At 41.5% G+C, this 17967-nt stretch overlaps 1 protein-coding gene and 1 pseudogene across 1 annotated transcript in view; one reads left to right on the top strand and one right to left on the bottom strand.

Annotated features, from left to right (window-relative positions):
• TFDP1 (transcription factor Dp-1) overlaps positions 1–17967 on the bottom strand; it is a gene marked incomplete at its 3' end in the record, with an annotated part of 75784 nt that overhangs the window by 47780 nt on the left and 10037 nt on the right. The window lies entirely within an intron of this gene.
• Positions 12830–14439, top strand: LOC102862496 (annotated as a pseudogene).

Below are 17967 nucleotides of genomic sequence, written 5' to 3'. Positions count from 1 at the left end.
TTGTCACTATTAAGGATGAAGACTGTACTTCATTTATTGTATCACCTGGCAACATAAATTAGTAATGATTAACACTTAATTCAAATTTATTTTTTTAAATGCTAAAAATAACCCTTTTTATGAGGAAGGAGGTCAAGTTGACATTTCCATTACAAGATAGATTAAATTATGACATGACTTTGAGCGGGGAGCTCTGACAGCCTAGCAGGCAGGGATTTGCATTGTCAACCCAAAGACAAGCAGTTTGAATCCACTAGCAGCTCCAAGGGAGATGGGCAATCTCTTCCAATGTGAGTTACAGCTTCCGAAAAGCTGGCTCGAGGGTCAGCCATGAGTTGGTTCTGACTTCACAGCAATGACTCTGACTTTTGATTAACTAAAAATTATAGTTTCAACTGCAAAACTCACTGCAAGATCATTTTAAGAATTCCATGAAAAACACTTTCAAGTACAGTAAAGCTTGCTAAAGCCAGAAGCTGTGTAAAGGGCCAAAGGGGCATAGCGTGCTATGATGCACATCTAACCTGAAAGTCAGTGGTTTGAATCTACCAGCTGCTCCAAGGAAGATAGGCAGAGCCTTCTTATAAAGATTTAGAGACGATGAAGAGCCATCACTAGAGGAGACCGACTCAGTGGCCATGAGCTTGGATTGCAGGTGTGTGTAAGGTGGAGGTGGAAACCTGCGAGAAAGCGTATGCTGTCCACCTCGATGAGTGATGACAGAAACGTGATTAACACTGTACTTTGTCAGAAACTTGGGAGACGCAGAAAATTAGGACAGGAAACTTGAGAGACCTGGGTCCCAAGTCTCAAAGGTTTCGTGTTAACATATGAAATGAATAATTCCTTTCCTGGCAAGAAAAATGTATATGATTTCAACTACTATAACTAAGAAAGAATGAAAAAAAAATACATAAACATACTTTCATAATTACTCGTATTCCATTAATGCTTTAAGAGTAAGTTTTTTAAAATTTTTTCAATTATTTAAGTGCAAGGCCTAGCGTTTTCATGAAAATAATTTTACCCAAACATTTTTAAATGTTCAAAACCTAACAGAGCAAGTCTTAAAACAGTTATAAAACCAATCCCATCTAAAAAAAAAAACCACACACACACAAAAAAAAACCCCACACACACAACACAAAAACAAAAAACAAGACTTACTTCTTAAGCACTAAGAAGAGTGTCTCCTATCTTAAGCACTAAGATGTGTCTCCTAGACTGTCAAGACACAGGTTCCTCATATACAAACTCTGGACCACATTCACTTCAAATGAGTCTCAGACAACATTAATGAACTCAGGCAAAACAACTTCCGGACCAACTCCACCATATAAGCTTAAAATGATGCATTTTTCAAGGCAATTCAAACTGGAAGTTCAAGTTGAGGTTTATTACAACACAATAACTACCTCAACAGCATCAAGGATTCAATAATATTGCCTTTATTTGACATAAATGACACTCATTAGCCCAGCTGCTGATTCTCCTAAAACAATGAATGGAGACATCGCAATTGTGAAGGCCACTGTAACTGCGCCACCTACTGGTACCACGTGGATTGGCACAGGGACTGCCACAAGGGGCTCGAGCAGGACAGAGATGGGCTGGATGATGGTGCAGGACAGACATGGCAAGATTCAGATCTGTTGTTCACAGGGTCACTATGACTTGTAGTTGACTCGATAGCAACGGACAACAGCAACACCTGGGATCACTTTTTTTCTGAAACTCACTGCTGCTGAATCAGAACCAACTCACAGCAGATCTTCCATTACTCTTGCAAGGCTATAAATTATTACATGGAAGAAGAATGGCAATTTTTCCCCCTCAGAGCAGCTACTGGATTTGAACCATCAGAGAAGAGTGATCTCTCAGCACAAAGCTCTATGGACTACGCCATCAGGGCTTCCAGAAAGTTTCAAAAAGTATGCCCAATCTCTGACATCCACACATGCTAATTTAAATTAAAAGTGGATTCCAGGTTACTGTCCCCACATAATTTATTCCAGGTAAACAAACTATACAGGGCTCTAAAAAAGTGGTCTTTGAGTTCCTCTGACCAATGTTTAATCAAACAGAAGTCATACTCTCATTCCAATTACAGATACATAAATATTCATTACCATTCCTTTAAAAAATGGACAATGAGCTTTTAGATGTTAAGTTAAAGAGGTCCCTGGATGGCAATAGTGGTTTACAACTGACTACTAACCCAAAGGTTAGAGGCTCAAACCCAGCCAGAACCACCACAGCTGACAACCTGCTTGTGTGTATGTTATAAATGGAGCAGTTCTATTCTTAACACGTGGATTTGTCATGAGGCAGAAATCAACTCACTCACTGGCAATTGGTACGGAGTTTGTTTTGTTTTAATGTTGTTAAGTGCTGTCAAGTCCAGTATGCCTCACTGGGACCCTACAAACAACAGATCTGAACGCTGTTCTATCCTGTGCCATCCTCATCTTCTCTGACACACTTGAGCCCACTGCTGTAGTCACTGTACCAATCCACCTCACTCAGAGTCTTCTCATTTAAAGACCTTCCCTTTTTTCTAAGCATGATGTCGCTTCCCGATGAATAGCCTCTCCTAGCAACAAGTTCTAACCATGTTTGCCTCCAAGGAGATTCTGACCGCACTATTTCCAAGACACTGTTCATTCTTGTGGCGGTCCACAGGATAATCAGTACTCTTCTCCAGCACCACAACTCAAAAGCATCAATTCCAACAAAACAAAACACCATCCACTGGCGTGCAGTAGGTTCCAACTCATACCAATGCTCCATCAGGTTTCCAAGGCTACAAATCTTTATGAGAGGAGACTGTCTGTCTTGCTCTTACAATGTGGGTAGCTGCTTCAAAATGCCAACTTTTGGGGAAAGTGCACATCCCTGACACACTCCTTTCTTGATTTTGAACCACGCAGTGCTCCCTTGTTCTGTTCACACAACAGTTTTCTGGTCTTCATACACGTTTCACATAAGCACCATAAAGTGTTCTGGGAATCCCATTCTTCTCAATGTTAGCCACCATTTGTTGTGATTCCCCTCCAGTCAAATGTCTCTGCACATATGCTGAAGGAGGGGGATCAAGGCCGAATTTACCTTTCAGTTTTTGCCATGAGGAAGTACCTTTGTATGTTTAAGTGTCTTTGCACATCAATGCTCTTAACAGCTTAGTAACGTTTAAGGCTGCTTGTCAATCATCTGCTCTCTTGGATAAAATGTTTGTCAGTTATACTAAAGCTTGAGCTTCCAAAGCAAACAGACTAGAGAAAAAAAGGATTAGCCACCCACTTCCAAAATAACAGATCTTTGAAAAACCTTTAAGTAACAGAGCACACTTAGACTATATAGGGAAATACAAAATGAGAAGGAACAGTTGCAAACAGTCACTAATAACTGGAATATGGAATGTGCAAAACATGAATGGAGGAAAATTCGACATTGTTAAAAATTAAATGGAACGCATAAACGTTCACACTGGCAACCTTAGATGGATCGGCACAGACAATTTTGAATCATACAAATCATACACTTTAATCCATAGGGAATGAAAAAATAAGAAAAAGAAGAGTCATATTCATAGTTGAAAAGACCATTTCTAGATTCATTCTGGAATAAAATGTTGTGAGTGCTAATACCCATATGCATATAAGCAAGACCTGTTACCACACTATCATTCAAACTAAAAAGACAGTAAAACGCAGAGAGGAAGAATAGTAGTGAGACCAAGGGATTTTTTTAGAATAGTGAAACAACCTGTAATAAACTGTAATGATTTATTTGACAAAAACCTGTATTGCTGCTGTTGTTAAGAGCCATCAAGCTGACTCATAGTACCCTATGGCCCTATCTTTTGCCATCTTCACAATCTTGGAGATGCTCAAGTCCAATGTTAAAGTTACTGTGTCAGTCCATCTTGTTGATGGTCTTCCTCCTTTTTCTGACCCTCTACTTTCCTCTGCATGTTGTCTTTCCAAGGACTGGACTCTCCTGACAACATGCCCAAAATACGTGAGACACAAGATTCACCATCCTTGCCTCCAAGGAGCAACCTGGTGACCCTAAACTTAACCATGAGTTATACTAGTAACAACACTCTGGTGGAGTAGTTTGTAGGGGGTTGTGCTGCTAAACCAAAGGTGCTAACCTCCTTTGTGGTTCAAATCTACTAAAATATTCTCTTCAGAAGGAAGATGGACTATCTCTTTCTATGTGATTTATAGTCTCTGAAAACCACTGAAGGGTCAGCTATGAGTCAATTCTGACTCAATGGCAAAGCATTTTTTGGAGATACCTAAATTTATTTTTTAATGAAACATACCATATGATTCACCAATTCCAAGCCCAGGAAATATCCACAATGAAAACAAGTACTCAAACAAAACTTCATCTAATAGAAGTGTTATTTACAAAATCCAAAGGTGAAAACAACAAATAAATCAACAAACTTATCAATAAATAAATGGATAAACAAAACATAGCATACCTCTAACAATGTCATTCTTTTCAGTCATAAAAACAAATGAAATACTGATACATACTACAGTAAAGATAAGCCTTTAAAACATTATATTAAATGAAAGATGCCAGAAATTAAAGGTTACATATTGTGTGATTCCATTTATACGAAATACTTAGAATATGTATTTCCATAAAGATGCAAAGTGGTAGGACAAGGGGAAATGTGGGTGACTTCTTAATAGGCACTGATTTCCTTTTAGGATGATGAAAATATATTAGAACTAGGGGTTGTAGTTGTATAATTCTGTAAAGGTATTAAATGCCACCAAACTTGGCATTTTAAGAAGTGAAAAACAGTTATATATGTGAATTTTATCTCAACAAAGTGTTCATTTTACAATTTAAATAAAAAAGATTTTAACTTCATGACAAAAATTAACCATTTTAAACTAATTCCATGGGATATAAAAAATTTTGAAGGCCCAGGGAAAAATATCAACCATCGGTTGATTTTTCACAAGGGAGCTAATAAGTTCATTCAGTTGGGTTGGAGAAATTTCTTCAACAAGTGATGATGGTGGTGGCGGAATTAGTTTTAGAAATATGAAGATCCACATCCCACATAACAAAAACTAATTCAACGTGGATGAAAGATCTCATTGTTCAATCTAAACCCATGTAAGTTCTTGGAAGAACATATAAAAGCTTTCTCCTCACTGCCAAGTGAGAACAGACTGAGAGTTGAACCTCTAGCAAGTTTTGAGAGGCTATAAATCACATAGGAGGAGACTGTTCATCTTTCTCCTACAAACCACAAGCCTTTGGGTTCACAGTGCAACTCCCTAAGCACCCACTGGGCCAAAGAGTGCTCCCTCATAGAAGCGATGGGATCGGTTTTGTTCAATGATACTCTAGTAAACAAACAAAAAAACAAAAAAAAAAGCAAAGTCAGTAGAAAATAAAATAGACTACTGGGATCTCATAAAACATAAAAACACTAGGAAGATTTTATTAAGAGTTTTAAAAACAACGTACAGCCTGGGGAGGCGGGAAATCTTCAGAAACAATATAACCAATATCAACTCTTTGGCATCCAGTTGGAAAGGACTCATAGGAGGAAGACAGTCCATATTTCTCCTGCAGAGCAGCTGGGGGATTCAAACCAGCAGAAAGGCACTACCCTTTCCGTTAGGAGTGCACCATATGAGTTTAGTATTAAAATACTATTTAAAAGTTCTAGAATAACAAAAATAAAAAATTGAGCAAAGGACATAAAAAGACACTACCAAAGGAGATAATGAAATGGTAAAACAAACACATGAAACAATGTTCAAAACTTTAAGTCATCAGAGAAATGTCAACCAAAATCACAATGAGACATCATTTACCTTCAACCAGGATAGCTAAGCTTACTATGCTGGCTCACATACTGCCGTCATGCTGGAAGCTAAGGCACTAGTATTTCACATACCACCATGGAGGTGGATTGATTCAGTGACTGGGGTAGGTGTGTTGGAGACAGTGAGATTGGCACAGGATAGGCCAGGGTTTAGGGCTACTGTACATAGGGTCACTATGAGTGCCAGGCAACTCAACGGCACATAACAACAACAACATATGAAAACTGTGATGGTCTGAATTTCAGAATGTCCACTCATATCCCAAAATTATATTATGTGAATGCATTAAAGGAATTGAGTTCCCATGTGAGCTGAACAAGTATGTGCCATCAGCTATACAAATGTAAGGCAGATAGATGTAAAGTTTCTGGTCATATTCCCTTTAACTGGCCCCATCAGAAGATATGCCATATTTATAGTTTCTATCAGCTTTAAAAGGAGATAGGTCCCTCAGGCCTGTGGTCCTTGGATCTGGTGTAGTGTTTGGGATGAACATTCTTCTAAGTGGTACAGCACTGGTCTGTCAATTTGTTGCACTGAAGTAACTTAAGGTTGTTGTGATGCTGAACCCTGTGCCAATGGTATGTCCATAATGGTTACCCATCATGGACAGTGTTTGGGGGTGGTCCCAGATTGATTCAGGTTAGGAAGCAGGAGTGGCATCCACTTCCTGAACAACATGCCTCTGGAAACTCTATGAATGTAGAGAAATGATGATAGTTATAGTACAGGGTTCAGGCCTTTTGTTTATAGGGTCTCTATGAGTTATGCTTGACTCAGTGGCAATTAACAACAAAAATGGCTACTTATCTATCAAATCTCAGAGTGCTTCACAGTTCAGAAGGGTCAACTTTATTGCATGTAAATTATAACTCAGTAAGCCTGACCTCAATTTAATAGAGTAATAGCAAACATTAGAGAATTGGTCCAGGATGTACAGCAAGTTGTCCTGACATTCCTTACACAGGTTAAAAAGGAAACAACATAAATTCAACAGATAAACAGATACATATCACATACAAACGATGAAGAATAAAAATGGTGAATGGTATCTCAATAACAACACCACTGTTGTAATGTACTACTGAGTCAGAACCAACCCATAGCTGACCCTCCAGCGGGTTTTCAGAATCAGTTAATTGCATGGAAGGAGAAATTTGTCCATCCTTTTCCCATGGAGCAGCTGGTGGCCTCAAACCGTGGATTGCAGTGTATCTTCTTGCCACTGGGCCACCAGATCTCCCTATAACATTACAAGGTATAATTCAAGGTAGTAATACATTTACCCTCTAGGAAGAAGGATTGGCCATCCACTTCTGAAACAGCAGGCCTCTCTAAAGTACTCAAAGCAACACGGTGTCTCTTTGGAGACGAAGGTGTGCCTGATACAGGCCATGGTCTTTGCAATCACTTGTTATGCATCAGAGAGCTGGACAATGACTAGGGAGGACAGAAGGAGAATTGACGCCTTTGAGCTGTGGTGCTGGGAAGAGTATTGAATGTACCATGGACTGCCAAGGAAACAAACAGATTCATCCTAGATAGGGTTAAACCAGGCTACTCCTTGGAGGCAAGGAGTCTGGGGCTTCTTCTGACATACTTTGGACACGTTGTAAGGAGAGACAGGTCCTTGGAGAGGGACATTGTGCTGGGTAGAGTAGAGGGACAGCGCAGGAGGGGAAGACCCTCTATGAGGTGGATTGATTCAGTGACTGGGGTAATCGGGATGGGTGTGTCAGGCAATGCGATTGGCACAGGATAGAGCTGGGTTTAGGGCTGTTGTACACAGGGTCGCTATGAGTTGCAAACGACTCGACCGCACATAACAACAACAACAACAACAACAATACATTTACAATTTGAGATAAAGTGATATCCAACCTTAAATTATGTATCTAGCTAATGTGTAGCCTACTAAAGGAACTCTGGTGGCCTAGTGGGTAATGAGCTGTGCTGCCAACCAAAAGCAGGCAGTTCGAATCCACCAGCTGTTCCAAGGAGAAAAGATGAACCATTTCTTCCCCTGCCATTTACGGCCTCTGAAAACCCGCTGGAGGATCAGTTATGAGTCACTTTCAACTGGACAGCACATAACTGTAACAATTTATCAATTAGAAGGGAGAAGAAAATAAAGATATTTTTCAAGTAGGCAAGGTTTCAAAATATTTTCCTTCCAAATTCATTTTTGCAATAAGCTACCAGTAAACTTTTCCATCAAAAAAATACGGAAATACAGCCAGAAAAAAAAGAAAGCCATGTATACAGGAAAAAAAAAACTCTACAGAAGGGAGTGCTCAAAGATAACAGAAAACATGGGCAGTAACCAACACATACTGAAGCCATGTGCATTAAGAGGCAATCATTGTGTCTGTGTTTCATCCTGAACAATACTGGAGAACTTATTTCATCAAAACAAAGAAATAACCCAAGAAAGGAAATGTGAAATTCAGCAATCCAATACAAAAAGGAATTCCTAGGATAAACCCAAGAGAAAGGCCCAGGGAAGTAACCTGTTAAGCAATGAAAATGGAAGAATGCCTTTCTCTAGGAGGAATATGTCAGGGACTAGCCAATCAGGACTCAGCTTTTCTGAGGTGACTGTTGTGGTTGGTTGTTTTTGTTTTTAATACTACTGTAAGCTGTCAGTCTGGGGACTAAGGTGCACCTCATCCAGGCCATAGTCTTCACAACTGCTTGCTGTTAGTCAGAGAACTGGATAAAGACCAGGGATGATAAAAAGAGAATTGATGTCTTTGAGCTGTGGTGCTGGAGAAGAGTTTTAAATATGGACTGCCAGGAGAACAAACATCCTGGAGAAGGTGAAGCTAGATTGTTCCTTGAAGGCAAGGATTCTGAAACTTCGTCTGACATAATTTGGGTATGTGGCAAAGAGGGACTGGTCCTTGGAGAGGAAAATCATGCCTAGAAGGGTGGAGAAACAGAAAAAGAGAGGAAGACCATCAATGAGATGGACTGGTACAGTGACTGGGGTAATGAGGGTAGGTGTTTCAGATACAGTAAAGGTGGCACAGGATAGAGCAGGTTTCAGGGCTGTTGTACACAGGGTCACTATGAGTCGCAAGTGACTCAATGGCATATAACAGCAACTAAAAGTTAATTAACAATGAGTCAAAAATTTAATAAACAAACATGAATGAATAAGACTTCTTTAAAAGCAACTAAGGAATCAAGAAGTTAAAAAATCAAAACTCAGGAAAAAGGGAAACACATGGAGACATGAGACACATGGCTACAGTTTTTCCTATCAATTTATTTGCTGTCTACATAGCAGCTTCCAGGAAACAAATAGCCAGGCAAGGAGCATAACTGTTACTGGCAGGGGACGTTAAGACAGTTCTAACTCACGGTGACACTGTGTGCAATGGGACAGTGCTGTGTCCTGTGCCACCCTCAACTGAAGGCGTTCCTGTATTCCACCAACTTCTATGTTATTAAGCATGATGTCTTTCTCCAGACACTGGCCAACCCCTCCTGATTACATGCCCAAGGTATGTGAGAGAAGAGTCTCACCATCCTTGTTCTAAGGCGTATTGTAGCAAGATTCCAGTCAAAGGAGTTTGCATGCACATGGCAGAGAGAAGGAAAACTGCTCGGAAGGCAGGAGGAACTGACTCCAGCAATTCAGGATTGCTGATGCATCAAAGACAGAAGAGGAAGTGACCTGTGGAGACTCTGAAAGAGCATCGAGCTGGCTTTAATAAGACATTACTTGAATTAGATAAATTGGATATGAAGAACAGCACATTTAAAAAGAGATGTGTAGAGGCACAAATACCTGGAGATGAACGTGGAAACTATAAGGGCCAAAAGAATTGGAGAGAACACAAGCACAAGCAGTAAACCTTAGTAGCGAAAGAAAGAAATGGAGTTAAAAAAAATCAATCAAGAACCAGGTAGTCTTGCTATTATCTGTCAGGAGGATGTCAGGCACCTAGCCCCAGCACTCCAGAGAGTTCCAGAGTCAAGATCACACCTCCAAACACGACATGCAAACCAAAAGCAGTGTCTCTCAAACGCTCAGTTTGGCTAATGAAGCTCATATGCATCACCACTATACCTTCCCCTCGTCACATCTGAAAGCTGTATGAAGCTGCCCAGCATGTCATCTTGTCCAAACATGAGGACAAGCAAGGAGAGAGAAGAGACACAAAGCCAGGAGGGCACAGGGCTGCTCACTGCTCAGGCCTCCACCTAGAGGCTGTGGGCTCCACTCTACCAAGCCTCTTTCCAAAGAACTTGGCTAAAACCATCACCTCTTTTATGACTAGTTTTTGTCTTTTATTCAGCTATTTTTTTTTGTTTTGGTTCTAAAAATATTATGCTTTTTACTTTCATATGTTGTCATTATGTGCCACTGAATCAGAATCGACCCACAGCTGACCTTCCAGCAGGTTTTCAGAGGCAGTAAACTGCACAGAAGAATGCCCATCTGTCTCCCGTAGAGAAGCTGGTGAATTTGAATTGTATGCATGTAGGACTGCAGCAAAGCTTCTTATAACTAGGCCACCAGAGCTCCTTTTTATCATCCTTCATATAACTTTGTGATTTTTTACCTTCCCATAGTTTCATCTTAACACAAGAATCTAAAAGATAATCATAACTTGTGCTTTCTACATATATAACTCTACATATAATTTTCACATTACAGGGCATCTTAGCCTTAAATTCAATTCCATGAACTTCCACACTCTTTAGGGAGGCACAAAGTTTTAATCTACCAGCCACTCTGTGGGAGAAGGATGGGCAGTCTCCGCCTGTGCGATTTACTCTCTCTAAAAACTCGCTGGAGCATTGGCTCTTGGACAGTTCAACTCTATGGCACACAACCACAATTTTAAGCCTCTTAACTGGTGTGTTAAATCTTAACTTATTATTAATACTATTATTATTAAACTCTTAATCACTTAATTTTGCCTACAGAATTGAAGAAAATAAAATTTTTTTTTAGAAAACAAATTTTTTAAAAAGCTTAACAAGGCATATTATAACCAAACTACTTAATACTAGCCATAAAAGAGAAGCTTAAATGCACATTACTTGCAGAGGAACAAAGTTGAAGATGAGAGCAGACTTCAGAATCATTACATATTAGTTTTAGCTGTTTTCAAACTTACAATGCAGAGTAGCTTCAACAGAAATCACAGGGCCCACAAAGCCTGAGAGATGTACCATCTGTCCCTGCACTGTCCCTGTACAGAAAGTGTGCCAACTCCTGGACAATGCCCCAAGGGAAATACAGTAATCACCCCACTATAAATGTGCAGAACTGTATTAAGAACCTTACATGTCCCTAGAAGAATCACATTTTAAATATAAAGAAGCAAACTAATATAGAATAATGGGAAAATAAATATTCCAATCTAACACTGAGGAAGACCTGAAGCATTTGCTGCACAAGGTCAAGGACTGCAGTCTCCAGTACAGACTGAAGCTCCACATCAAGCAAAGATTCTCACCAATAGGCCAACTGGCAGCACCACTACAGATGGATAAGAGACTGAAGTTGATAACAATTCCAACTCAGTTTCACAATCAACATCCTTGGCATAAGCAGTCAGGTAATCAAAAAAGAAATTGCACTGGGAAAATCTGCTGTGAGGGACCTCTCCAGACCACTAAAGAGAACAACAGTATCAGTCCAGAGGCTAAGGTGCACCTGGTCCAAGCTGTGGTATTTGCAATTACTTCTTATCCATCAAAAAGTTAGACACTGAATAAGGATGACAGAAGAATTGCCTTTGAGAGGTGGTCTGGATAAAGTGTTGAACATACCATGAACGGCCAAGAGAACAAACAGGTCTGTCCTGCAGAGGGTGAAGTCAAGCTGTTTCTTGGAGGCAAGGATTTTGAAGTTCCATGTCACATACTTTGGGCATGTTGCCAGGAGGACCAGACCTTGAAGAAGGATATCATGCCTGGACGGTACAGGAGAGAAGACCCCAGAGGTGATGGAGAGATACAGTAACTGAGATAATGCAGGTAGGTGTGTCAGAGGCAGTGAGACTGGCTCACGAAAGGGCAGGGTTTAGAGCTAATGTCCATAGGGTCATTATGAGTTACAGGTGACTCAGCAGCATATAACAACAACAATAATGATAATAAAAAATACTAATCAAAAGAAAATTGAAGTAACTATAATAGAAACACTATTAGAGAATCTCAATTAGAAAATCACTTTTCTAACTATAAAGGAGTAATTAAAATGATGTTAACATAGGTCTAGAACTAAACTTTCAACAGATAAGCTTATAAAGAGTTATTTTAAAGATAGAAAAACCCTACAATCCCATTATAATTATGTTGTGTTTTGGTACAGTTTTTACCATTTAATGTAGCAATCCTCAATGTTTATGGATGTACAGCAAAGCTTCAAAACACAAAAAGCAAAAACTGACAGACATGCAGGAAACAGACAAATCCACAACTGTAGTCATAGATTTTCATACCCTCCTCTTAATCAGTACAAAAAGCAGGCATAAGATCATTAAAGAGAGAAAAGAATTTCAATATTACTAAGGATAACTTGACCAAATTGACACTTAAAGAGATCATTCAGCATCAACATACACATTCTTTTTAAGTACACATGGTAGATATACCAATATGGACCATATTCTATATCATAAATATCAATTTTAAAAAATTGAAGTTATATAAAGTAAGGGAGTTCTGGTGGCCTACTGGTAAGGAGCTGCACTGCCAAGCCAAAGGCACACAGCTTGAATCCACCAGCAGCTCCATGGCAGGAAGAGGGGCAATCTCCTCCCACACGATTTATTACATCTGAGAACCACTGAAAGTCAGCTATGAGTCGCAACGACAGAGAACAAGCTTTAAAATACGCTCTCTGACCTTCGGCAGGACCCTGTGCCACCCCGTCTGCGCTCACTGTGCTCAGCTCGGTCCTGCCGCTGTCCGCTGCCCTCCTGCCTCCCACCATGGCCCTGCTGCACTCTGGTCGCGTTCTTTCCGGGGCTGCCGCTGCCTTCTACCCAGGCCTCGCCGCCGCGGCTTCTGCCAGAGCCAGCTCTTGGTGGGCCCACATGGAGATGGGGCCCCCAGATCCCATCCTGGGAGTCACAGAAGCTTTTAAGAGAGATACCCAGTGCAGTAACTCATGATGTCACACCCCTCACCTCTTCTGTACCAGACAGTACAGAATCCTTAACTACTTTTGTTGTTGTGTATGGTTGAGTCAGAACCTACTGATAGCTGACCCTTAGCTGGGTTTTCAGAGACAGTTAATCGAATCAATCAATGTTAATCATACAGCAATATGTGATAAATACAGTTGTAAATTGCTTACATGTGGTATTTCTTAGATCATGTAAATAATGTAGCATCACAATTGTTGTGGAAAACTTTCTCCGTTGATTTTCAAAATTATTAGTAATTGAGAGGAAAAAAAAAGAGAGAGATACCAACAGCAAAAAGATGAACCTGGGAGTCGGGGCCTACCGAGACGATAATGGAAAGCCTTACGTGCTTCCTAGTGTCTGGAAGGCAGAAGCTCAGATTGCTGCAAAAAATCTGGACAAGGAATACCTCCCCATTGGAGGACTGGCAGAATTTTGTAAGGCGTCTGCAGAACTGGCCCTGGGTGAAAACAGCGAGGTGTTGAAAAGTGGCCGGTATGTCACCGTGCAGACCATTTCTGGAACCGGGGCATTAAGGATTGGAGCTAGTTTTCTGCAAAGATTCTTTAAGTTCAGCCAAGATGTCTTCCTGCCCAAACCGTCCTGGGGAAACCACACGCCCATCTTCAGGGATGCTGGCATGCAGCTACACGGTTATTGATACTACGACCCCAAGACTTGTGGCTTTGACTTCACAGGTGCTATAGAAGACATTTCGAAAATGCCAGAGCAAAGTGTTCTTCTTCTGCACGCCTGTGCTCAGAACCCCACAGGAGTGGACCCTCATCCTGAACAGTGGAAGGAAATAGAGACGGTGGTGAAGAAAAAGAATCTATATGCGTTCTTTGACATGGCCTACCAAGGCTTTGCCAGCAGAGACGGTAACAAGGATGCCTGGGCCATATGCCACTTCATCGAACAGGGCATCGATGTTTGTCTCTGCCAATCGTACGCCAAGAACATGGGCTTATACGGTGAGCGTGTGGGGGCCTTTACCGTGGTGTGTGCGGATGCTGATACAGCCAAAAGGGTGGAATCACAGTTGAAGATCTTGATCCGTCCAATGTATTCCAACCCTCCTCTCAACGGAGCCCGGAGCCTCAACTATTCTGACCACGCCCAATCTTCGAAAACAATGGTTGCAGGAAGTGAAAGGCATGGCCGACCGCATCATGAGCATGTGGACCCAGCTGGTGTCCAACCTCAAGAAGGAGGGCTCCTCCCACAACTGGCAGCACATCACCGACCAGATCGGCATGTTTTGCTTCACGGGGCTCAAGCCCGAGCAGGTGGAGAGGCTCACCAAGGAGTTCTCCATCTACATGACCAAGGACGGCCGCATCTCCGTGGCAGGCGTCACCTCTGGCAATGTGGACTACCTTGCCCATGCCATTCACGAGGTCACCAAGTAATTTCTCTGGTCGGGAGGAACAGGGGCAGCCTGTCCGTTTTCAGCCTCTGCTGTGAGATGCACAGGAGGACGGGGGGAGGGTGGGTGCTGGTTAGCAGATCGTTTATTTCAACCACAACACTTAACATTCAGCCATTGAATGTGTTCTGCAGAAAAGATCATGTAGTGACATAGGGCAGAGGCATCAGTGGCTGGTGGCTGGACATTTGTGGCTCCAAAACCAAACTCTTCTCCCCCTCATCCCCACGCTCACCCCAATCCTTTTATCTCCAGCTTTCCCAAAAGAGTTTACATGTGTAAGAAAGTCAGAGCCAAAAATCTGTCAATCGTACCATTGCAATATTTCAGAAGCTTTAACTGGAGCACCTTGTGTGCTAAGGGTTCCTCTGTTCACCAATATGAGAAATAACATGTATGAGAGGCTTTGCGAGAAGACGTAGTGTTGACATTAGCAATTGGTTAGTTGGCTTTGTATTTGCCCTTCCTAAAGATAGCACCGTGCAGAAATCGTGTTTGATGAAATGCACTGAGTCCTCTGTAGGTACGTCAAAGATGATAAAATAGACCTTTTCTTGTCTTATTTAAAAAAGAAAGGCTCTCCTTTTTAACACCTGTAGGCAGTTGAAATCTCCCCTCTTAATCCTTATCATTGATTTTTCTTTTCCTCCAACACAAAGATCTGTCATCATTAGCCTAGATCCTTAACCTCTCTACGCCAGCCTAGATTTTCTTCCAGTCTATTGACCACCCCCCTTCTATCACTATTGATTTTAAGACAGAAGAACATCATTTCATGCTCATGCCATCCCTTCCCGTAGATAATAATAGAGACGTGTCCTTTGATTTCCACCTCCTCTCCAATCATCGTTTCATTCTACCTGTCGGAACGCCACCTCTGCCAATAGAGACCTGTCCTGTCTTGGCCAAGAGTGGCTGTACAGTTACTCACCCTGGATGAAGCAGGCAGCTCACGGCAGCCCCAAGAGACATGGGGTGCTGCACTTGGTGTGTGTGCCAGTCAGGCTCGGGCTTCCCCCTGGGCAAAGATGACCACCATCTGCTCTAATCATGTAGATTTGCTGCAGCTTGGTTTCTCTGTTACAATAAAATCGCTGTAGACCCCCCCCCAAAAAAAATACACTCTCTACCTACAGTAGAATAAGAACAGAAAAAATGTAATGAAACAATAGGTCTTGTTGCAACCTGTCCTCTACTTATCTACAAGTTCTGCATCCACAGATTCAACCAACCGAAGATTGGAAATAGTCAAAGTAATTTCTTAAAGGCTAAGGGGAGTTTCATTCTGTTATACACAAGTCATGAGATGAGGTCAATCTGATGGCATCTAACAAGAACAGCAACAGCAGCAGCAGCAGACAATTACTGTCCCTGGATGACGCAAATGGTTAAATGCTTAACTCCTAACCTTTAAGTTGGTGGTTTGAACCTACTCACAGGCTTCCTGAAAGACCTGATAATCTGTTTCCCAAAGGTCACAATCCAAAAGACCCCATGGAGCAATTCTAGTAAGTAACACATGGTCGCTAGGAAGGAATCAATGGCAACTGAGGTATTTTACCATTTTGTGGAAGAAAACAAACAATACACTGCCAGTACATCAGACCCAACTCAAAGAGACCCTCTCTGAGATTTGAGAGGTTATAAAACGTAAGCAGGAGACTACCCATCTTTTTTCCATGGAACAGCTATGGCCTTTGACCTGATGATCTTTTGGTTACATAGTAGACCATGTGATGAAAGAACAGGTTAAAAAGACATTAAGAGGCTACCTCAGAGTTTAATCAATTTTAAACATTTCCATATTTTTCTTGCTGCTTAAAAATTTAAATAATTGATTCTGGTGGAAAACTTTTAACTGACCATCTTATCAAAAACTCAGGGTCAATTTTTGGCTGCTCTTACCAGACAAATATCTTAAGAACTGAAAGTAAAGGCCCAGGTTTCAAAACACACCTAAGTGCTTTATTCTTTCAGGCTTTATACACTGATGTCTAGAGTTCCAACCGCGGAGGATCCCAGCTCTTCTCTGAGTTCTGGGAGTGACCTCTAAGGGCAGGAAGAATCCATCTTTACAAAGAACTATCCATAGGATATACAGTCTACACAGCTTTCTGGATCAGAACCCCCTCTCCTAGGCATCTGCTGATACAAATGAGATGCAATTTCTGGGAGACAAAGGGTTCTGAGCCTCAGACATGGGGAATCGGCTATAACACAAAAAGGTACAGGAGCAGAGGGTCCTGAGCTCACAACAGTGCCATGACTGCAAAAAGACCCAGCACCAGGAATCTAATATGAGTAACTAGCATGCCTGCACAAACCCAGAAGGCTCCCAGCCAGGGATGCTAGGAAGTACAAATGAGACAGGACTTCAACTCCTGAGTGTGGGGCTTAGACTCTAAGAAGAAACACAAAGCCAGTTACCAATAACAAGAGCAGCAATGATAATCTGATACCGCTTTTCTGAAGTACTCCACTAGTGTTCCTTGAATGCTCCTGACTGAATGGGAGCCTAGGGGAGTTGGCTAATCAGTCTTGAGTACAGGGACAAGCCATTTGTTCTCTCTCAGTGGGTAATCAGGTTGGTGGCCCCAACTCGCCATCAGCACCAATGATCTGCTCCTTAAAGATTACAGCATAAACAATTCCAGTATGTTGTTGTTGTGGGACATAGTGTCAGAACCACCTCATAGCAGACCCTCCAGCAGGGCTTCCAGAGTCTATAAATCACATAGGAGGAGATTGTCCATCTTTCTCCCTCAGAACAGCCGGAAGATTCAAACTACGTCTCTCTGGAATAGCAGCAAACTCTTTATTTACTAGGTCAACAGAGTTCCCTACTTATAGTTTGCTGTGGTCGTGTACCGTAGAGTTGGAACTGATCCATAGCAGACCCTCCAGCAGGTTTTCAGAGGCATTTAACTGCAAAGGAGGAGACTGCCCATCCTTCTCCCATGGAGCAGTTGGTGGCCTCAAACCGTATGCCTTCAGGGTTTCAGCGTACATTCTTGCTACCAGGCCACCAGAGATCCCTAGCTTACTAATACAGAAAGCTAAGGAATGGTTTACACATGTATAAAATCTATCTTTGAGGGTTAACAGGAATGAGAAAGGAAGGAGAGCAGAGGAAACATTAATAGAGAAGTTGGGTGAAGGGAAGAGCAATAAAAACAAAAAAAATTTAAATGTATTTTTTAAAATGGAGGAAAGAATGTTACAAAAGGGGGTAAAAATCAACTTTTTCCTGATTTTCAACTTAGAATGTATGTGGATTTTGGTAACAGTTTTTAAAAAAAGAGATAGATTACTGCCAAGTAAATTCTGTGGCATTCAGTTCTGCTCCGTAACATGAGTCAGAATCAGCTTGAAGGAAAGGGGCTACTGTCATGTGTTCCAGGATATGCAGCAATGGAGAACGGAAGGCCAAGTTCCCTCACTCCTCAACCAGCACCAGGCCTCCCACTGGCCCTGGGCTCAGTACCTAGGTAGGTTTTGTAACCTTTCCAGT

Source organism: Elephantulus edwardii, unplaced genomic scaffold, assembly GCF_000299155.1.
Source record: "Elephantulus edwardii isolate Elephantulus edwardi_28Jun2011 unplaced genomic scaffold, EleEdw1.0 scaffold00030, whole genome shotgun sequence".
NCBI lineage: Eukaryota > Metazoa > Chordata > Mammalia > Macroscelidea > Macroscelididae > Elephantulus > Elephantulus edwardii.
The sequence above is the reverse complement of the archived record's forward strand: the minus strand, read 5'-3'. Positions and strand labels throughout refer to the sequence as shown.